The sequence below is a fragment of the Athene noctua genome, chromosome 1 (assembly GCF_965140245.1).
Source record: "Athene noctua chromosome 1, bAthNoc1.hap1.1, whole genome shotgun sequence".
Classification (NCBI taxonomy): Eukaryota; Metazoa; Chordata; class Aves; order Strigiformes; family Strigidae; genus Athene; species Athene noctua.
Genome location: NC_134037.1, coordinates 73,361,101 through 73,384,614, shown reverse-complemented (window position 1 = coordinate 73,384,614; position 23,514 = coordinate 73,361,101). Strand labels below are relative to the sequence as shown.

The window sequence follows — 23,514 nt, the reverse complement described above, 5'->3', positions numbered from 1 at the left end:
GTTGGCAAGGCACAATATATAGGTTCCTTGCGATTTATTTTTAATTTTTTTTTTTGTGTGTGTGTGTATGGCACGTAGTTGTCATAATTTTGGGAACTCTTTACCAACGTGTGTGGGTGCTTTGAGATGAAAACATAAGAGTTATGCTAAGGTTAGAAAATGTATTAATAGGACGCTTGTCTTGAAAATATGAGATGGCAGTTTGAAACTGGCCTCTTAATGAATATTGGTATTGTTCTCTGGTCCGTCCAGATGCTTAGCTATTAAACTTTGACTCTCAACTTCTCCTCTGTGGTCTCAGTTGGCAAACTAGAAATGATACAAAGCACTCCAATAAAAGGTTCAGTCTTAAATGTGTTCATTTACAGGAATTCTGGCTTTTTCTCACAGACCTAGAAGTTCTAGGCAAACAGTGTCGACCTGTGGCCGTATGACTGAGTGCATCCCTGCAAAGGCGTGTCATGGTTCCAACACTAGGTGTTAATGTGTCATTTTTTTTGTTTTACTTATGATTTTCAAAAAAAGAAAAAGAAGAAAAAATAGGTGTGTAGTCAAATTGGCTTGTAATTTATAGTCTTAATAACATCTTGCAAAGACAGTACTGACTTGATTTTTAAGTCAGGGTAGGTGTTAAGAATGTGCAGCTTTTGAAATCTTAAAGCAGTGAACTTAGTTTGTTGGCAGCTCTTGTGATTTCAGGACATCTGCTAATGTGTTCTCCTTTTTCCCTGGGCAGGATGTGAGAACACAAGTTAGCTGTCCAAAGGCATACTTGGGGCCTAAAGTGGCTGACTATGAGGCCTTGGTATAAACTGTGCCCAGTAGAAAAAGTTTGGAGCTAATCAACTGAGCTCTTAGTACCTTCCTTTGTGGTGTGGTTTTTTTGAGGGGTGTTTTTGTTTTGTTTAATTTTGTTGGGGTTTTTTGTGGGTGTGTTTTTATGGGGTTGTGTGGGTTTTATTTTATTTTGTTATGACCTAAAAGGCTAAAGCTAGAAGGGAAGTGGGAATATCTGTTTACTTATTAAACAAGTACTGTAGGTATGCAATGAGCGCATGGTACTTTTTGCTACTGATACCTGTATATGTTGGTATGGTTGAACCTTTCACTGATGAAGTTTTTCATGTGGCACTGGTGTTAGTATTTTTGCTAAGTCATTTGGAGCAGTGTGCATGTTTGAAAGCTTCCTCGTGTGTGTTTGTTTGGATAGCCATATACCTGTCATCCTCTGCCTGTCCTATGCTTGTGATTTCTTGGCTTTAACTCAGGAAAGGCTCCAATTCAGGCCCTGCAAACTAGATAGGGTTATAGTAACTGATGAAGGCACATACTTGAAGCTTTATTATCTTTCAATGCAAACTCTGCAGTGCAAAGCTGATCTGTTTTCTTAACCATGTAACACCAACAGAACTGTAATTGTGATTGTGACTTCTGTCATTTTACCTTACTGAAAAGATTGGGAACAGGACTAGCTGAAGCTCTGTGGTAGCATTACCCATGCAACTTGTAGGGTCTGGTGAGTACTTTTTAGATCAGCCCAAAGACAGGGCTAACAAGAACAACAGTTACAAAATCTGCTCTTAGTAATTTTGAAGATTTCCACAGATTAGTCTGAGATACTGCTATTGAAAAAAAAGTTTTGTACAGAGGTATCGTCTCTAAAATATGTGTGTGCCCTTTGCATTTAAAAAAGACCGACCCAAACCAAAACAGTTACCTGGGAAGAATACTAGAAAATGTGAACTCAGAATGGACAGTTTATTTGGTTTTATCTCGTAATTATTTTTTTTTAAAGAAGTCCCAAATAACAATCTTTTAACAGATGTTTAGCACGCTTATTAAAGTATGCCAAAGACTCATTCAACTGTTGTTTTTTATTTATTTGTTTGTTTCCCTCATGTTTGATTGCCACTCCAGCAGTTGCTGGGTACCGCTAAGTCTCTCCCCAGCCAAGCCAGAGCTGCAGCTCATGGCCTTTGGAGCATGGGATGCTGAAGAGTAAGGCGCCACGTGGCTGGGTGGCAGTTGGAGATGATGTTCAGCATGGCCTCCTGATGTACTCCAAGTCATAGGGTCAGATGACTGAGTCAGGAAATAACTGAAACATCCAGTCTGAAGATAAAGGGAGCTGTTTGCAGGACTGAGAAGTGTTTCTCAGATTAGACATCTATGAAGCTGTGGGAATTATAAGTTACTAGTAATGTAATGTCTACTGAAGTAATTTGTAGTAGTAGTGATTGTATATGGCGGTCCTCTTACAACAAGCTGGAATTTTTGCTTGTGGAGGCAACGAAATGTCTTACCGCTTACTGTAAACATTTTGCTTTTGTAGTGTTAAAGGGGGGGGGGAGAAAAGAATTATTGCATCCCCTCAGCAAAGTCTAGAGTGGTGGAAAGATTTGCAGAGGTATTGCTGAATGGTTATTTTTGAGAACTTGCATTACTGTGGTTACACAGTTTTTGTTTGTAGGACTGGCAATAAGGAAAAAAGTGGAAGAAAGCTTGTAAACTGAGAATGCAGAGGACATGGACCCTCTAGTTCCCCCCTCCCCCCCTTTTTTAAAGATGCTTTTCAAAGCATTTCCAGTAGCTGCTCATTTAATAGTTGATTAAGCCTCTCATTCTGGGAGACTAACCAAAACCACCTGAAGAGTTGTGCTGCATCACCAATCCCAAACAGTGTCCTCCCCATCCCAGTCATAGCTCAGACTTCCCGAACTTGTGAGTTTGGTTTATTAACCATTAATCTTGTGATATTTTTCAGTTCCTTTTGGATTTTAAGCCTATTAAAGTAATATTTTTCCAGTTCTTTTGTTGTAACTGTAATGCACAGAAGCTTCTTTTCTGAAAGAAAAGATGAGATTACCATGAGATGTCATAGCTCCAAGACTTGGGGCTTTACAAAAACATCACACGTCAGAGTGAGCGGGTGGAATCACAAAACCTAGGGGGGAACGGGCAGAGTGAGTGAAGAGGTAAAGTCAGTCTTAGGCACACCACCAGTGCAGTGGCAACAGTTATGATTGGAAGTATGGGAGCCTTTTATATATGTGGTTGAGAATATAAGAGAGGAATGTGAACTGATTAAATAATAACTTAAAAGTATCAGCAAACCTGTTTTGTTAATTCGGTTTCTAAAGGGGGGTGTGTGTGTGTGACAAAGTATCTCATAGTTTAGAAGTTTCTCAAGTCACTCCAAGGATAAAGTGGTTGTTTTTTGTTGGTTTTTTTTTTTTTTTTTAAGTTGTGGTGGTTGTATCAACTAAGTCTGTCTAGTCAGATTCACCAAAAGTCGAGTTTATATGAACTTGGCCTAAAATAGGTTTAACTGCAAATTTGATTACAACTGCAGGAAAAGAAAGGGGCCTAGTCAGGGTGGACTGGGGAAGGAAATGGAGGGAAAAGCTACTGATACTTATCAAGGAGGCCTGAAAGAAGCAGCTGCTCAAGCAAAGTTACAAGCTGCTTAAAACCAGTGTCAGCTGCTGACTGAGGTGCCTTCTGAGGGACCTGAATATGAAGGTGGTCACTGCCTGTGTTCTTGCTAATCATGATGCAGAGCATTGCTGTGAAAATAGAAAGGAAGGTGTTGGTTTAAAAACTTACCTAGGAGAGACTTGATGCATTTGACTTGTTCTCTCTCTTCCTTCCATCCTTCCTTGGCATAAACTCCACTTGTCCTGCTTCCTAGTCCTCTACGGGACCATGGGTAGTTATGCTAGTGGAAGCTGCATGTGTGTCTTGTAAGTGTAGTGAACAGGTATGGCTTGGGCTAGCAGCTGTTTCCCATGCAAACTTGTGACTGAAGCAGTGCTAATTAACCTTGAATCCTCTAAGTCTTGCTTGCCTGCTCTGTCATTGAGTTTCAGACTGCAAGTGGTGCCAAGTCTATTCCTGTAAGCATGCATTCTGTAGAAACTTGCATATGAGCCCTGCCCAGATGTTTTAAAACCTAACTTAATGAATGTTAATATTGAAATATTTGAACGTTCATATCCATTCAGACATTTCAGGATTATGCCCCAGGCATCAGTATCGTGCAGCTAATGTTTCCTGCTGATAGGATGCATGCGTCCTCTTGCTGGAAGCACTGAGCAGAGGTGAAAAGGGTGTCACGGGAACAGTGACAACCTGCTCAGTTGCTTACTCAGAGTCATTGTAGATAAAACCTTGATACCTAGCTCAGGAAAGAGCAGGCTGTTTGGATTGCCCTAAGAAGCACTGTCAGGGATGGCTTAACAGCCAGCTTCCTTTAACGGTCACCTGGGTGTGGGCTTCAAGGTCAGATTCTGCCTTTAGTCAGCCCACATGAGTCGTCTCTATCTCCTAGATTTAGTGCATAGGCTCTAGCGATTGTACTTTCTCCCATGCCTCCGCTTGTGTTAGGTGGAGTTATCTGTAAACAGAGGCAAGTTTTCCTCCCTAACCTCCTATAAACTCTCCTTTGTTTACCAAGTATTTACCAATGTTTACCCCCCTGCATGTCCCCTAAGATTAGGTACAGCGTCTGCTGCAGCTTTGTTGTGATTTCTATGTACCAGTATCAACTTGCTGTTTTTCTTTGTTTTTTTTTTTTTTTTAAATTTTATTTCTCTTGCCTATCCTAGTGAGTCCAGGTTCACAGCTGAGGTCTCGGTGCATTTCAGAAACACAGTGGCAGAACGACTTGCTTTCTGCTGCTGTCACTGATCTGTGGTACTTCAGTCTAAAAGTAACATCATGTTTTGTGTCCTTGATACTTGGTATGAAGGAAAAATTATAACTCCTTCTTTGTAAATAATTTTGAGAATAGATGGGTGAAATGAAGAAGTACTTACTATGCAAGTCTGTAATCTTATCATTTCAGTATGCGCAAAGCTTTCCACTTGCTGTTTAAACTGCAACCAAGTTAATATTAGCCGAAACATCGTTTTAACTTGCAAGCAGGTTTGGTGCTGCTGAGATTAGCATGCTTCACACTCAAAGGGTTGTGAAGCTTTGTCACTGTTTACTTTCCAATTCCTTGTCATTATTCTGATAACATACCTTGTGTGGTTGCTCAGAGAGCTGTCATACCTTAGTGTCTGAGTGATGTCATCATAGACTTCAGCCCATTGCAGAAACACTAATTCCTCTGAAGGATCAGCAGTCTTAGCCTATTTGAATGGTAGACAAAGCTGTATTTAACAATGAATCATTATTGAATTTGGAGAGACAGCTTGCCTTCCCTCGTATAGTACCAGCATACGAAGTTTTTAATTTCTCCTTTCCATCAGTCTTCTCTGATAATTATCAGTCTCTCTCGTGTTAGATGACTCTGAAGTCATAAATGTCTGATTTGATCTGTCTTGGCCATTTTCTGCTCCTGCTGCCTTGAGGAGGTTGCTGTCTCTGTCCTGCAGGCAGACAGGCCCACTTGTCACTCTCCTCACTGGATGTAGCCTTTTACAATCCTTGCCTTATCAGGCTAGTTATGCCGTGAAGTCTCTTCTGTCTTGTGGTAGGATGGTATCATCTCTAATATCTTCTCCTGAGCTTGAACTCGTTTAACCTTTTGAGTTTTTCCCAGATTTCCAGGAAAGCCATTAACTTCCAAACATCTACCTGCAGCACCTAGTATCAGGCACAGTGTAGGCTTTTTGATAATCTACTGTGGAATTTTTATGATCTGTTATTAAAGGAAAGATAGTAATTCCTGAGGGCATCAACAACCATGTCATCTCCAAGGTTTCTTTATGATTTATAGGGAAGTATCTTGGCATGCTTCTGCTCCTCCACTGCTTTAGATGACATTGTTCCTAAACTGGTATCAGAGATCTCTATATGCTAGGAGAGTCAGTGCTAGGCAATTTTTTCAGCTGAAAAGGACCAGGCTTTCTGCAGACCTTCCCTTCAGGAATCACTTTCCTCTTTCCTAATGTCTGCCAGCAGAGATATGCAGAATAGAGCATCAGGAAAACCCCGTCTTTCTTTTTGTGTGAAGGACAGAGTGGTTTGCCAAGGCATGTGCCATGCTGACCAGAGTTTAGACCTGATCTCCTGCGTAGTGACTCAGCCTGTGATCTCCATTACTGCAGCTTGCACTTTGCCACTTTATCTGCAACGTCACTCTCTTTGGTAGCATGGCCTGTTACCAACAGGTGTGCGTCCTCGGTCATAGCTGTACACGCCAGTAACATCACTCAAGTTCTTCAATCTCACAGCTAAGCCATCCTGCTGCTCCCATGCACAGTACAGATCCAGAAGAAATGACACTGAAGAGATTCTTTCTGCAACTCTGCAGCAGGGGGTCCTGCCAAAGAATCAGCTCTGTTGTGAAATGCAGACAACGAATTTGGGTCTTGCACCTTCCAGGTCCCTCCAAAGCAGTTTTTTCATCCGAAGTGCCGCATAAGCACTGACTCAGATTCCCACAAGGTTAAAGCAGAGCAGAATAGATATTTTTTTTTCTGCCCTTTGTTGGTGAAGCCTTGATGTGATGGACCTATGATGTGCACAGGTGGTGTATGGAGGAGAAGAGATCTCTTTTGCATGCCACTGCACACTGTTTGGATAGGAGATGTGTCTGCTTTTCAAGGAAGAATTCTGGAAAAAAACACAACTATCTGGTTTGCTGTCTTCAGGAGAAAGGCTGGTCATCAGCCTTTCTCACTGAAAACCTGTTGCTTTCAAGTCTCTTTAATCTCTAGGGCACAGTGCTTCCATGCATACCTGACAGATTCATCTGCCTACTCTGGCTGTGTGCATCAAGCAGCTATTCAAGCTTCCAGAGGGCTATGGGTGCCAGGGCCATCTGAATGCCTCTTCTTTGCCGCTGTCTTGTAGTGATGAAGTTGGCCTGCTATATCGTTCTCTCTTTCCTTTTGCTCTCCTTTAAATCAATGCCTGTGCTGCATGAAGAGTCCCTTTGTTTTTAATAGAGGATTGGTGACGCCCCTCTGGCAATTTCAGAAAAATGTACTGGGTTGTTTTTTCTTATTTGTTAGTTATAAACATTGAGTCATATCAGGAGGTGATTAGTTCTGGTACCTGGGTTAGAGTTACTTGCCTATGCCCATACTTGCCCAACATTGACTTCTTTCCTGGGGACAGTTTGAGATTGTAACAGAGGTGGTCTTGGAGAAGTTCTGGTAACGATTCACTCTTAGTCGCTGACCTTGTGAAATCTGGCCATTGTGTTGTTCACTGTTGTGATTGGGTAGAGCAAAGGAAACTCTAGAAGCGCTCCCTGTACTTAGCCCATGAAATTACTTTAATATGTCTGGGAAAGCACTCTGCATGTTGCATGTGGAATAAATCCGTTTCCTTGGGACGCGGCACATCTTCTGTCTGTTCATCACAGTTAAGTCATGCAATGAGAAGGTGCTACAGTATGTGGCCTTCCCTTGATGCAATAGGCAAGCTGCTTTCCTTGGCCAGAAAAGTTGGGCTTTAAGTATTGGCACATAACTCAGTAAAAATCATTTCAAATAAATCCTTACTTTGGTCCTCGTCACTGGTGATTAAACTTGCACAGTGGTTTGCTGTCTAACACATGTGAACTTCTAAAAATCTTATGCTCAGCTTTTCTTAGAGGACTAGTAGTGAAACTGTTTGGCAAGAGTATGTGTTTTAAAATACTATTTAAACCACCATTTTATTATGTAGAATACACAATATGATCTCAGTTGTAAGGATGTAGTTGTCTGGATGTGAGGTGTGATTTAGTATGGTTGGGGACCAGAGAAGAGCAGGGATGACAATGAATGGAACAATTGTCTTGACACCTTACTTGTAATTTAAGCAGATTCCCACTTGTAAGTTTGTGTAACAAAATTATACATAGTTGGGTGACTTTGGCTTATTCTGGTCTTTTACCCTAGCAGAAATAGGGTAGGGAAGTTCTTAAAAAGCAGAGATTTCACAACTCAAACCCATGGTTTGAGGGAACCAGTTTATTGGAGCAAAGTGATAGTGTTAGCCTTTCACTGAGCATCTCAGTCCAAGACCGTTAGTGTGTAGCATGGAAGGGTTATGTGTCATGCTTTTTAGGAAAACTGAGGTGAAGATGATCTCAAAGATTCTGAAGAGAATAACATAAAGCACCCATCCTCTTACTGAAAATGATTTTGGTTGCCTCTCATGCAGACTATGCCCAGAAAGAGAACCCTGATTTTTACTGAGTTTTGAAAGACAGTTTTCAAGTTTCTGTACTTTTCAGTGAAATCTCCAGGTGCCAGAACGTTTTTCACAGGACAGCTAGTCATACGGTTCAATATCAACTTAAATATCTGAATGTAGGTTTCTTTGGGTTTTTTTTCTGCTTAAAGTGCTATTTGGTTGATGCTTTAGTCCTATATATTTTCTAAAAGTGATAAAGAATGCAAAACTTTTTTATTAGTAGTTGTGATATATTTCTAGAATAACTAAGGCTATTTTGAAACATGCAAATTTTAAAAGCTGAAATAGAAATTGTAGGACAAATGACAGTATATTGGTTAATTTCTTTAAATGGTCATGCACATGTTCTCTTTGTGATGGTGTTTCTAGTGCAAAAGTATGCAATATTCTTACACTGATGTTTGAGGAAAAAAAGTCTATTCAGCTGAATTGGTCAAAACTTTCACAGGATGAACAATTTTCCTTATGGATTGTACTGTTATGTAGTATGATAATACCAAGAAAACTCTTTTGAAAAAGTTAAAGAACGTTAATAGAAGAACACTCTGTAGCATCCAATACCTTTTGCTGTGGTTGATTGGATGTGACTGTAGGACCCTGTCTGAAGAGATCAGTTCAAAGGCTTTGAAAGGTTATTGGGTGCTCTGGGAGTTAGAGAGTATCTCTTGGCTTTAGGCCAATTATTCTACCCTGGAACTAAGAGGGTCTTATTGGTGAAACTCCTATCAAACAAGAGTGCCCCTATAAAAAGTTTAGAACTCTTCAGAATTGTCTGGTTTCCTGTTTTTCATTTCTTTCTATATATACACACATATTGATATGTATGCACACACATGATTTTATATATAAACTTCCATTCACACACATATACATGTATGTGTGTGTATTTAAATGGTTGTGGTTGTGTTACTAGTCTGTGTCTTTCTAGGGTCCTTAAAGAAATGACTTTCTCTAGCAGTTGAAATGGAGTCCTTTGCCTCTGGAGGATTTGAGACTAAGGAAACTTGCATGTACTAAATGAAAAGTAGAATGATAATTACAGCTTGCTTTGTATTTTCATTTTGCTTAATTTACAATCTGAGGTAGGGTCAGGTGGCTGGGCATTTGAATGTTACAGCTGTTACAGTCTACTCACAGGAATCTGGTAAGACTACTCATGTATTTCCTTCTTCAGGTTCATAGAAATGTTAGCGGACATACTATTCTATGTATTCAGTTGTGAACAAAAAGCCCTGAATGCAGTAAATAAAATTGTTATTACAATTGTCACTCAGTGATACCGAAAGTGGAGAAATATGCTGTTTTACTGTAAAATTGCCTTGTAGTGTTGATTTAGTGCTGTAAATACGACAAGTGGGTGATGGAAAATGTATCGATATTTCATTTAAAAAAAGAAAACAAACCCAAAACATCTCAGATGGAATAGTTTTTGTATTAAAAAAACATCTGTAGATGAGCATTATGCCACATTAGCAAGATTGAATTGATTGTATTACTGTGGAAGTTGAAAGTAGACCACTATTTTTAAAACAGATTTTTGAAATATAAAATCTTGCCTGTTTATGATTTGGTTCCCCTAGACCAAATTAACTTGGACGCTCAGCAGGGACTCTATTTATTCTGGCACAAGAACAAGCATGGAGCAGAGCATCCTGGTCTCAAAAAAACTGGTGATGGTAAGAGGCCTCTGCAGTCTCCCCAGCCAGCTGAATGCCTGAGGTATTTTGCCATACAGGAAATCAATTGCAGCTGAATGTGGACTGTTTCCACTCCAAGTATATAAACAGGCCTTATGGTGATACAAAAAACGAAAAAAAAAAAAAAAATCTAGTCTTACATTCAATAGCTTCTGGAAAGTTCGGAGCAAGAACATTTGATGTTCGGTTTCTGTGGATTCTTCACTGTCACCTTTGGCTGAGTCCATAGCACAGAAATAGCTGAGAAGGAGAGGTATATTAATCTTGGGGTCCTCTAGAACAGAAAAATGTAAAGCAAAGGCTTAGAGATTATAAAAAAGGTATCCTTGTTCAGTTCCTGGTTGATGTTCCAGTCAATGTTGTGAAGCTGGGAAGGGTTACATATTCAGCAAAGTAGAGGAGTGCTTTCCTTCATTAGATCAAGAATCTTGCATTTTTTAGGCTTCAAGGTAGGTTAATAAATTTTGCTAGAAAAAGCTGCAGCACAGTGGTATCTAAATAGCTGTTTTTTGTAAAGTGGAAGAAGAAGCACCTTTTTCACTTGGATATTTATCGTTCTTTGTTGACCTTGTGAAAATATCTAGATCAGATGCAGGTACCAGAGATCTCTGAAAGTGACCCATGGCCCTGATTTGCTTTAACAGCTAGAGGTGTGTCCTTCTGTTGCTCACCAGGAGACTGAAGGTTCATTTGGATAGAGGTTTCCAGGCGTTAAAGATAGTTAAATTTAAAATCAGCCCCAACAATTTCCAGGAGCATGGCCTGAAGCTTTTGGGGCTTAGAGCTTGGGAACTCAGCAGCACTTTCCTGCTCTACCACAGACTTCCAACAATGAACTGTCTGATCTAGATTTTAAAAAGATATGTAGGTAGTCACTTGCAGAGGTGGTAAGAGTCTTAATGGGATTTTTGGAATCACATTAGTATCTAATTCGTATTTAAAATCTGACCCTTTAGCCTGTCTGAACCGGATTCAGCCCATTATATGTTTTATTCAGCTACTCTTTACAGCAGAATGGGCAGGCAGTACAGTGAGTGTGTCTTAGAGGGCATAAACCAAGGTGAGCATGGCCCTCTGCTGAACTGTGGAGTTGTGCCCCTTTTCCTCTAATCCCATAATTTCTACCCTCCTTTCTGCAGAATGCCAGAGATTCAACAGAGGAGAGGAAAAGTGACTCCACTTTGCCTAATCTAACAGTGATTTATTTGGCGAGTGCTCTATCAGGTAAATTTTTTTAATTATTATTTTAACTTTTGGGTTTTTTAAAAAAAATGAGATGGTGTTTGTTGTGCTTCTGGCTGAGGTGATTACCATTGAATCCACCATAGGTTGCTGTACTATATAGGCCTGAAATGTTGGTTAGCCAAGATGGTGGGTTTTCTTGATGTGTACACTAGTGGGGTTTTATGCTAATTAAATAAAAATTTTGGGATACCTAAGCAGTTAGGAGAGGTTAAGTCTTCAATTTTAACACCTGTTTCTGTAACCGAAGTTTTGCTAAAGACCAGTAGCAGAAGTTTTGTTTGGTTGCTTGCTTCCATCCTTTTGGAGGTAGAAGTGCCAGTTTCGTGGAGAAACAATGGTCTCTCCATGGGGCTGGGGAGATCTGGGACTTCTGTGTTCTCCTGAGATTTCCTGTATTAATATGTCATTTTGAGAGGAAGTTGTTCTTTCATAGTTCATTATTTTAGGGGTTTAATTTTGTTTATGTACTCTCACTACCTGAAAGTCTTGGGGGACCTGGGGAACTTGAGAGCACAGGAGAAGCAGATTTAGATGCCGTGGAAATGTAACTTGATTGTAATAACTGATTTCACTCATTGGATTATCTGAAACAAATTGACATGCTAGAAATCTTCACAATAGGGCTGGCAGGAGACTCCACAGAAAATATTAGGAAGAGGGCTTTAGGCAAGGTCCCTTTCTTCCTCAGTCCTGGTGCCAACCCAAAGGAGTCTTTTTTTTTTTTTTTTTTTTTTCCTTCTCTGAAGAAAGCAGGCATTCAGTGATGGGCTTTGTGGGAAGCAGCATGGACACCACTCTTTGGAAAAACCTGGTTACTTATAAATAACCTACTTCAATCCTTCCAGTGCTAATGCTGAAACCAGTGTAGCATGGATTAGTGTAAAAGTTAAAAAAACCCAACAAACTCGCACCAAACACCCTCTCCATCCCCCCGCCAAAAAAAGGACATTATGTTAATTACCACTCTGGTTTCTGTGACCTGCAAAGGGAATACTAATATGCTAGATTAGACCACTAATTAATAGTTTATTATTTGTATTTATTTATTATCTTACCCTGCTGATAGTGGGGCTTTTAATATAATTTTGTAGTATACATCGATGATCCAATTGTGTTCAAATGTTTATAAAATCTTAGGAGAATGGCAGCTTTGTGTTGAATCCAATGCTTTGAGATCACATAGCTTTAACAGATAGAGGTTAGCAGGATTGCAAAGCATTCAGTTGAAGTTTATATTAGCAAGATTTTACTTTCCTTTGGATCCAAGGGAGAGCAGTCTCTGTAAGCAGGAAAACATTTTGCAGTCGGAGAGGAAAGACCAGAAATTCCTCTTCAATATTTTCTAAAAATAGCAAGATTTGAATAAGTTTGCATGTTTTAACATACATTAGAGAAAAATAATTGGCATGACCTAAATTCAATACACTAGTTGTCTGTGTTATTTGCTAGTAGTTAATTACTAGCATATTTTTTCATCCACAAATGTGGAGAGACTGTACGTTCCCATGTTCCGCAAAGCAAATAGTTTTATTTATTTAGCTTGAAATTTGTGCGTATCCAAATGCATGTGAAGTGTTTGCCTAGTGACCTTAGAAAGTGAATTACTTGCACAAATTCCCCCTGACTCCCCCTGATTTGCATTTCATTTCAAATGTGCTGCTTGACCTTGGTTTTGAGTTTCAGTGATTTTTTTTTTTTTTTTTTTTTTTAATGTGTTTTCATGATGAACAGAAAAGCTAAACCAGGCCTTCAGACTTGGATAACATCTCTTCTGAAAGCTGAGATAACATGGCTTGTACATGTGTCCAAGAGGCAGAGGATTTCCTAAGATTCTCTGGGATCCATGGCAGACAAGCGTTCACTGTGAAGTGCTTCAGAAAATTGTTTTATCAACAAAACTGGAGTGTGTGGGAATATATCAACTAAGGTGATGAGGACTAGATGCAGTGTGTTTACTAAGGAATTAATTTTATGCAAATAAGGAAGAAACCTAAAATTTGAGGAGTGATGTTCTGTAAAAAGAATAGCTTAATGGTTTGGGCAGGTACAGTTTTGAGGGATGGATGTTAAATCTGTACCAAATAATGAGCAGTAATTTTGCCAAGTTTACTTCACGTGCCAGACTTAAATTTGGAGATTTTAAGCATATTTCCTTAAATATCTGAATATAATCTTGAAAAACTTTGGGGGTGGTGGGGGAGACATTTTATTAAATTTATTTGTATTTTGCTATGATGCATTTGATTTCTATAATGATATTGTCTGGTTTTAATTGTTTAAATTAGTTGATGTTTAGAATACACTTATCTTTGGAAAGACTGAAAATGAGCTTCAGCAGCTCTTAAAATCATGACATCTGTTGTAGCAGAGAAGGAAATGTCCTATTAATATACTTTTTTCTAACAATTCAGGATGAGTTTTAATGTGCAATATGTTTATGCTGGAAGTCACTACACAAAAATCCCTCGAGCATCTGTGCATCACTGAATGCTTTGTTTAGGCCATGTCTTTAGTGGTATGAGGGCTTGCAAATCTGTGTGGGGGTGGAGAGGAATGATGTATACCCACGTGTGAGCTTTTCTGTAAGTCGGTTCTATTTTTGGTATGCAATGGAGCAGAGGTACAGGGCAAAAATAGGGGTTCAGTTGCAATGTGAAGGCCTGTAAAAGCTTTCCTGTTGCGGGAAGCGTCTACCAGGTTCTTGGAGCAGTTGCATTAGTATCCATGGCAATATTTGGTGTTTACTTTAGCATGCTAGATTAGGTCCTAATACCTTAATTAAGGCTAGCAATTTTTAATAAGTTTCCCCTAAATCCTCTGTGGCTGATTGTAGTCAGACTGAAACAGACATAATGTAAAGTGCATCCCTAGGGTTTTCTGTTGTTGGCAATTTTATGAAAGCTGTCATTCTACTTTAGAGTGATGAAACTGACCAGTGAAAGTAATCTTTAACAGAAGGATCCACAGATCTGACTAGACTTCTTAAAAATATCAATCCAACTAGTTTATGCTGGTGACATGTTGAAAGTCTTTAACACTTAGTACCTTTAGACTAACAGTTTTATAAAAATTGTGATAACTATTTTAAAAAAGGCTTTGTTAATTGATAAACCAGCTTTTCCAGATGCGGCTTAATTCTCTTGTCAGTTCACGTGTTTGGGATTTTCTACTGTGAAGAAATTAAATTAATTGAATTAATGAGATTTGAATTAAATGAATAATATAATTAGAATTTTGTATAATCAATAGACGAAGTGATGCAATTTTTAAACATTTGTATATTAAGGTGTTGAATAACATTTCTTATCTTTATTTTTAAAATAAGTCCAAAAAGACAGGCTTACTCACCCCTGTCTTTCCCCCCATGCTTGCTCAGAGTGGTCAGACCTTTCCCGCTGCCATCTCCTATTGTTACGGTCAAATGACCAAGGAAAAGTGTATACTTCCTTTTGTGTCCAGTAGATAGGGGTTCTTAATTGATGACTGCTGCTTGCTTTCTGACAGAAAGGAAATGAATGGGCAGTAGTGATTATAGCACATCTGTTGTTTTCTGTTGAGCATCCTGTACAGCAGTGAAACTGTCTTGAAGACTACTTTTTTTTTTTTTTCCCTGTTCAGAACTAGTTAATAGAGGGGATATGGGGTGACATGTGACAGTATTGTTCCTCTGTCACAGGTGTAGCCAGAGCAGAAAAACAAATTTCATGCTGCAACAGAATGACTTTTTTATATTTAAAATAATAATAATAAAAAAAAAATCTTGCAAAGGCTTCAGGGATATACTACGTTTTGATTGCACAGTAAGTAGGTAATGAGTCCCGTCTTCATAGTATAGTGTCTTCATTGTAGGTGTAATGCTCCAAAATCACACTGAAAATGGCTTCGTCTGGAGAAGGGAGGAAACAGCACTCGTACCAAGGACCCAAAAGCTGAATGAAACATTCATGCAGCTTTCACTACAGTTTCTAGGATGCAGTTTCGAAGTCTGTGATAATGATATTCATCTCCTGCTTGAAGTTGAGTCTTTTGCTTGATGTGTTGCAGCGTAACACTTGGGAGTGCTGAGAAACTCGCTGGGGAGCTCTGTGGCTGCCTCCTGCCCTCCTGGACAGGAACGGCGGACAGAGTCAGAAGCTCCCTACCTGGCTTTATAGACTGCAGAAGGGGAAGTTTTGAGGACAGATGAATGATGAAATATAGGAAAGGGTCTGGTCTGAGAGAAGAAGACATCTTGAAGGTGTGGGAGACAGATGTCTAGGGAAATGGTTGAGAGAGGCCAGTAAAGCAGCTGGGCTGGGTGAAGCAGGTACGGGATGGTAGTGGGGTGTATCACAGCTTGCCCTCTGCATCACGCCAGCCACAATTTTTTCACAAATCGTTTTGTTTCTGTCCCCTCTATTATACAGGAGTGAGTGAAAGTGGGATGTGCTCTGTGCAAATCCAGAGCGTGCCTGCAGGGAACCTTTTTGTTCTCTCTTGCCACGTGCTTGAAAAACCATTCATTGAAAGAGCTCTGTAAATCTGAATTCTTACCACTTACTTTGTTGTCCTTTGTTCCTTCCTTTTGCTTTTATCGTGTTTAATTGCAGCATCTCTTGTAAGCAAGGTGGCAGTACTCTGCTTTTACAAAGACTTAAGTATTTTAGTACTTAAACTGATAGTGCTTATGTTGATCCTGGGTGAAGCTGATAAACTAAAGTTAGCGCATAGTAGTGCTGCCTTCTTGCTTGAGGATTTCTGATGTGTGTTGGATAAAACTGGGATGCTTTTTCAGCCCTTTCTTATCACTTGCTATTCCAAGAACTTCTCTGTCCCTGCCCTCTTAAGAGAGGATCCCCATCACTTAACAAAGGAGGTGCTGAAACGTACAACGTTGTATCCATAAGATGCTGTTTAGCCGGAAGCTTATAGCCTTCCGTAAGCTAAACAGGTTTTTCAAATAACATATACACATGGCCACTAGACATGGGGAAAGTGGACAAGAATATACTGTGCTGTTGGTGAACATCAGCATAGTTGAATACAAAATTCAAGATATCATAAATGAATCATGCTGCAATTAATGCCCCAGTACATATGCCCTTATGGTGTTGGCAAAATGGATGTCAAAGCTGTGACCCTTCCTTTGATCTGCTTTCCACTAGCACTCTAAATTTGCAGACAATGTGAAGTAATCAACTGCATAATTATCTGGCATAGATAAGGTTAAACTTCTGTCATTACTGTTTTCCCTGATCAGATCAAACTTCAAAAAATGAAAAAGCAGGTGCCATATAAAACCAATTTTAAATTGGGTGGGTGTTTTCCCTTCTTCCTAGTGGTAAAGCTGGTCATTTTTTGGTTGTGCGTTGGTTGTTTTGGGGGCTTTTTTTGGTAGGCTTGTCTAAGGGTAATTTAAGCAACGAAATAATCCTTTTGCTTTCTGAGTGTGATACACAGAGACCCTCCGAAGCCTTTTAAACATTTAGCCAATCCCCACAGGATTTCAGACTTATCTTGCATCTGTTGGCAAGCATCATGTTGTAGCTAAATATTAGTCATGGCACCAGCCAAATAATACAGGAAAACCCCACAGAATCAGTTGAAATCTATTTGCTCAAGTTTTTGTAAATTCCATTTTATGGATCTCTTGATACATTATGGTAAGTTTTAAGGAAGATAGTAAATTGTTGATTTGAGATTTTTGCAATTCTAAGCACTAATAATAATACATTGATGTATTATTCTGTACCTCTTGCATGATTCATGAGAAACACTTGAATATTTGTGTGACTTAATGTACTCAAATTGCTGTATAGAAGTTTGCTAAAATGTTTTTATTATGGAATCCTGGCTTTGGGAACAGCTGTGACTTTTTTCATCCTGAGCTAAAGATGCAATGTGTGACTTAGAGCATGACTATAGATTGTTTTACAGAATTTTCAAAGACAGCGTTTTGAGTATTGATGCACTGATGACCATATATACAAACCAAAATCCTATTAAGCATGTAAAAATACTTGGTCTGTTGAGGCAGATATTTGTTAAAGCATGATACGTAGCTGTTTAGGAAAAGAAACTTCAGCAAGAACTTCAGCCCTTGAAAGAAAGATTAGCTACTGCTTTTATCAGCATGGACATCGCTTTGAAGATACTAAACATCTGGTTTCCTTCTGGGAGAATTATGTTTTGTCCACTTGACCCTTTGTAAAAGTAAATATTTTTATTAGTTACATTATGTAGGAACTTGAAAAAAATATTTAATACATGAAAAGAAACCAAACCACTTTGCATACTTAGCTTCAGTTGCATTAGTACATCAAATGCTGTTTTGCTCTCAGTTCAAGTTTCTTTTGTAATTAAAAATTATAGCCAGATGGAATTTGATAGGAAATAAATATTACTTGATTTTCCTTTCTTTCTTTGTTTTCCTTTTTAAAAGAAAATATTCCTCTTTTTTCCTTGCTCTCTTGTCACCTCCCAAGAGTGTGTTTGTCACCCCCACAGACATTTCAGCCCTAACTTCTTTCCTTCAGCTATGGCTGTAAACTGTACTTAAAGGGTAAATACAGCCTGGATTATATTTGTTCAGTAAATGATCTAGATGTGTGAAGTTACTTAGTAAGGATGGTTGTATATTTTGTGTTTGGTTATTGCAGTCTTCTGTGATCAAATGGAAGTTAAAGATTATTAGAGATGTAGCTTCTAATCTTATTTCAAGGTAATCAATAGATTACTTATGAAAAATACCCTCCATACATACAGGTTTAAACACTAATGTTGCTTGTTTTGTGCCAGTGTGAGAATGAGTGGATATCTTTTAAAATACACAATGTAGCCTTTCAGGTAAGGAAAGGCATTGGACTTTATGAAATGTTGCACTTAAATTCTTTTAAAAGTGAAGCCATTTAGGAATTTCTCAGCCAAAAGTATTTTGTTGGAAAATAGCAATTTATTGAAAACAGAACATTTCACACAAACAGTTTCGTTGAAAACTATCAGCAAGAGAAGTGTTTGAGATACAGGATTGTAAGAAAATGTGGTTCAGTTCCATGAAAAAATAACAGTATAATTTAAAACTGAAGTGAGTACTGTATCTCTGAAAAGATTTGTCTCTCTTTTAAATGATTATTTTTATTTGGATTACAGTCCTTCAAGGGTCTCTACCTCTTCCTCACAAAGAACATGGATATTTTTAAAATTCTACTTTTTATTTTTCCATAAGTTGGAAAGGTGGCTTGCTAATTGCTTCTATTATAGTGGTGTTCACTTTTGCACATTTTTCCTATGGAAAAGATTATTCTGTTGTTTTAACACAGTCTGATAAATGTCAGACACAACATGACTCAAGTCATGACAAATGATTCCTTCTATTCCTTTCTGTTCCTCATTTGACCTGTATTAAAACTCTTACTGATGACTTAATTCCTTATTTAAGGACTATATAAGACTTAATTACTGATAACTTCATTGATAAGACCTACTCCAAATTATTACAGATTTAATTTGTCAAACATTATTATTAGTCTAAATTTTGTTGCTTATGTAATAGACACCATAACTGTCTGTCTCTTTATTTGCCAGTTTTGAGGGTTTATTAATCTTCAGGGTGAAGTGAAGCCTTTCAAAAGACTATGTGCCACTTTTAGTCTCTTTTGAACAAGTGGATTGCAGGATAATTGAGGACACTTGTGCCAAATCTGTCTAGAATCTAAACTAAAAATACAGAGTTTTCTGTGTTTATTTTGGGAATAGGTCCATAGTTTTAGTGTGCCTCACATGCCAATATTTATGAGAAATGACATTGAAGTGGACTTTAAACAGCACATTATAATTTAAAATGTTACTGTCTCTCTGAAGCACATCTGGTAATGTAAGATCTAAAGCTATTAATTTGGCCAGGACAATGAGTTCTTTATGAATTGGGACTAGCCCATTGAAATGAGTTTGCTCCTGAATTAATGATGATGATGATGGGTGGGGAATTTGGAGTAATGACCATCTGCTTGGTTGTTAATGTCCAGCAGACTTCAAGAGACACAGTGACGCCTGTGGTAATACACTTGTGCTAATCTTAATATCTGTATTGTTAATATGCATAGAACAAGGAAATAAAAGCTGGATAAAACTATAAAATTCAGGGTTGATTTTTGTTTGGGTTTTTGTGTGTGTGTGAGGACTGTCTTCCAGAGGTGGAAGCTTCTCAATGGGGTGAGAGTGCTCAGCAGCAGAAAAAAAAAAATCCCTACCAACCAAATTTACCATTCTGTGTTATTTTGTGTTTTCCAGTTATTCTCCATTCTTTAGAATGGCTTGATTTGATTCCCCACTCCCCAGGAGAGATGAGGCAAAAAACCCAAATGCTTTTTATTCTGGGGAGTGGAGGAGCCCTGAAAAAGTGCTGTGGTGCAACAAGGCATATGTGATAATGAGATGAATCCCCAGCTCTTTGTCCCTGTTGCTGCTCATTCCATGCACCTAGATTTTAACCCAAGATGTAGTTTAAATGCCTGAAACAGTAATTCTCATAAAGCCATTTTACAGCCTTTGAGTGCTGAGAGTAGTGTACATTTCTTGATACTGTCAAATCACATTTTGTCTTATCAGTACTCTTATCAGACAGAAGGATATAGAAACTTAAGTAAATTTTTTAGTGTAAATAACTGTATAAATGAGGGAGGCATGAAATTCCCATGCATGAGCAACTTCCTTCTCTGCTTGCTTGGATATTAGTCTTCAAGGAGAGCGACACAAGCCTGTTGCGTGCTTGCTGGAAATGCGATTAGTGGCTGGGACTTTTCCTTAAAATGAATTGGCAGTACTGACAGAAAAATGCATACTTCATTCTGCCTATGTGGAAATCATAATGTAAACATACATTTATTTATAAATAGGCATAATACAAATATTATCTCTGTAGTATTGTACTTCCTGCTGTTGATCTTTATCACTAAATGTAAACAAAAATTTTTGCCTTGATGATTCTTAAATGGCAATCTGGGATTGCAGACCTGTACTTTGAAACATACTGTTCATGGTGGATGTCTTGAAGATGCTGGGGTCCATGGTGTTTTGATATGATAGGATGAATTAAAGGGTGTAAGATGTCTAAAGAGTATTTCATACCCTATATAAAGTGCTAGTGCTTAATTCATGCTGGTTTTATAGAGGGTTTTCACTGCAGTCTACAATAACCGGCTCACACTTAAGAATCAGCAGAGCGCAGCCGAGAGGAAAAGTGCGATGTAAAACACTGCCTGATAATCAGGTACTGGGGAACCCACGTGCCAGCCATCTCCTTCCAGTTCTGAATCAGTAGAGCATTTTAGTGTTATTCATAATGCATCTTTTCATTTATTTCAGTTAACAGGTTGACAACATTTACTTCGCTTGATAACTTCTTATAATCTTGCCAAATAAGCACTCTGCTGCATCGGTAAAGTCGATCTTTGATAGAGTCCCTGCAGGGTGGTAAAAAGGAGCAAAACTGCAATAAAAGCCCACAAAACATGTAAGTGGTTGAAATGGACTTTATTATCTATTTCAGTCTTAATACGTGCTTACATTGGAAAAGGGAAGTCATGTTTTTGTAATTACTTCTCTGAAAAGTGGAGCAGTTCACCTACTTAGAGAAATTTACTGAATCTTCAGGTTCAGAGGTTTGAAGCTGGTAGTTACAGGGCATCTATTTGAAATAGTAATTTTTATAACAAATGAATCAATCAAATAGTTGAGTTTGTGTATGAATTTTGCTGACAGCTAACCTTGAAAAAAGACAAAATAATTCTAGACAAACCATAAAAATTATCTTAATTCAGCCCTCCAGGGTTAGTGTAATCTAGACCTTGTTCCTTGGTTTTGTTTGGGTTCTTCTCCTTCCCATGCCATATCTATTTTGTAGATAAAGCCAAATAATAAGAATGATTGACAAAAGCACCACATGGATGTGTGTTTTAAAAGAGATCAAACTTTTCTTACATTTAGATTTAAGACTATCAAAACTTTCAAAAAATACCAGATAATTAAATACAGCTTAAACTGTAGTTATTTTTAAGTATGCTGGGTTTCCATTTTCCACAAATTAGGGTAGATGTTAAAATGACTAACCAATCTTGAAAAAAATGGCCTTTGTTTTATAGTAATTATGGTTCATTCCAACTTCTTCCCAAACTTTAATGGCTTTTGCTTGAACTATACTGGAGGTGGACTTAAAAAGAAAGCCTCAAACACCCAAAAAGCCCCCAGACCACAAAAACTCCCTTCCATTAAGGATCTGCTTCACATTTCATGCTGGCATTAGCCTGCCAGTGTCACAGGGATGCTCAGACTTCAGTCTTATGTTTGGAACAGCCATAAAAGGACTTTTCTCACTGCAGGAGAGCTGGGTGGCCACCCCTGAACTCTCCTTGTAGGACACCTCTTGATCTGACACAGCTGGAGGAGGCATCTGTCAGTTGTTGGCTGCACAGGAGCTCATGTGTTACAGAGAAAGGTGTTCACAGGTACAGAGACAGAAAATGATGCTTCTTTTTGGAAGGTTTGTGTCTGATCCGTTTTAAGGGTCAGGGCTGAAAGGTAGAACCCTGCCACTGCCAGTGGCATATGTGTAAGGGAAGAGTAGTTCAGTTGAATGTGTACTTTCTGCTCTCCAGAGAGTGTGGTTGTCTTTTTTTTTTCTCCTTCCCCCCCACCCCTGTTCTTCTTTTTATGCCAGTGTGTGTCTGTCTGTCTCTCCATTCAGAGTTATTTAAATCTTTGGGGTTTTTAATGAAATTCAATTAAGAGAAAAATGTTGAAACTACATTTCAGCAAAGTGTTTGAGTGTAGGAGGCCTGAGAGAGAAGTCCTATAAGGTTACATCTGTATTAAATTCAGATGGGTCTACAAATGTTACCAGGCCTGGAAGATGGTTTGTGATGGTCATGTTCACTGGTATGATTTTGGGGAATTATAGCTAACCTTCTCCCCAGACAGTTTCCAGGTACGTCTCAGTCCCTAGTCCAGTTCAGTCATTGTTCTCAAGGGGTGGTTTTTATGCATTATCTCCAGTTTGGAGACTTAAGATGGTTCATTAGCACAGTTGTGGGATATTCTGTCCCTTCTTGCTTTTGTGCTCAGGAATGCTTTTTGGGTGCATCTAGTGCATTAATTTAAGAACAGACTTCATGCTTCCAGTGATGAAACTCTGCAACGTGAGCTCAGCCGTTATTCAGCATGAGAGAATCTGCAGGTTGGTCCAGCGATCCTGTGAGTGTCTTCACTTTGGGGAAAATCAAGGGTCATTTTTTATTTGATGTGAGCACATCTCAGTCAGCATTTCTTTGCTGTGTGGACTTTTTAGGGGTAAGCTTGCTCTGCAGTGTTGCTATTATTTATTTTAAAGTGAATTTCTGGATTGTTTGTTTTGTAGGGAAAACTAGGAGAGCTAGGACTTTTTTTTTTTTTATGAAGAAGAAAATAGTTTGGAACTGACTTGATACTTGCTAAATTGACATGCCCTGGTGGATGAGCACACAGTGGCAACTGTTGGGCAGAAAGTGATGGTGACTTGGTGATACTGGGAATACTGCACAGGCTGTGGGGACAGTGACAGGTGGGAGAGAGATGGAGCAACTGTCATCAAAACCTAAAAGGAGCAAATGCTTCTTCCTCCACCTACTCCTCTTGCCTAAATGCATTAAGGCTCAGAGGGCTGCAGGATCTCATTTGCTGATGAGATAGAGTGGTTTCCTGCTTTTTGTGGTAATATACATGGTCCTTTGTGTGTGTTTGAAAGGCAGCAGGGACTTTTTTTCCCCTGTTGCCCTGCTGAATAGGCTGACATCACCTCGGAGCTGAGGCAGGGCCAGGTGGTGTCCTTGCCTAGCCATGCCTCTCACCGGTTTCAGCAGAAACTTGGGATCATTAGTATGCACCCCGTGTGCCCGTGTTCCCTGGAGTACAAAATGTGGGCTAGGCAGCAAGAATGGAGGAATTGGGATTTTTATGTTCCAAGGATGAAATTACATAACTTGAAACAGCATTATTGAAATACCCGTTTGATTTCCCCCCCCCCCCCCCCCCCCCCCTCAGTAAATCAGTACTTAATATTTGAATAAACCATTAAGGTTTATAAATGCTTAGTTGTGTGTCTTGGCAGTGCTTTGGGTTTGTTCCCCAATTACGAAACTTGGGAGGCTGTTTTGCAGAAAGTTCACTTAAGTTATTTCTTCCCTTAAAAGTGGAAGAAAAGGAACTTTCATCTGAATTCATGGTGCTTAGCTCTGAAAATTCAAAAGGCTTTGGAAACTGGCTGAAGCTCTTGGTACTGACTAGAGTAATATCCCCTTGAATATTTCCTTCAGTCAAGTGTATTCAGGGATGCCCCTCCCACACTGTTCTTATTTGCATTGATTTCCAGTACTAGATCAAATGACCAATGAAATACAAAGCTTTGCCTCTTAAAAATAAATTC

General features: G+C 38.9%; 1 protein-coding gene across 1 annotated transcript in view; it reads left to right on the top strand.

Moving 5' to 3' along the window:
- Positions 1 to 23,514, top strand: part of PLEKHG1 (pleckstrin homology and RhoGEF domain containing G1) — a 130,388-nt gene that overhangs the window by 1,685 nt on the left and 105,189 nt on the right. The window contains exons 2-3 of the mRNA XM_074896564.1: positions 10,976 to 11,060; positions 20,424 to 20,571. The gene's annotated coding sequence lies outside the window, so the exon portion shown is untranslated. The remainder of the gene's footprint in view (positions 1 to 10,975; positions 11,061 to 20,423; positions 20,572 to 23,514) is intronic.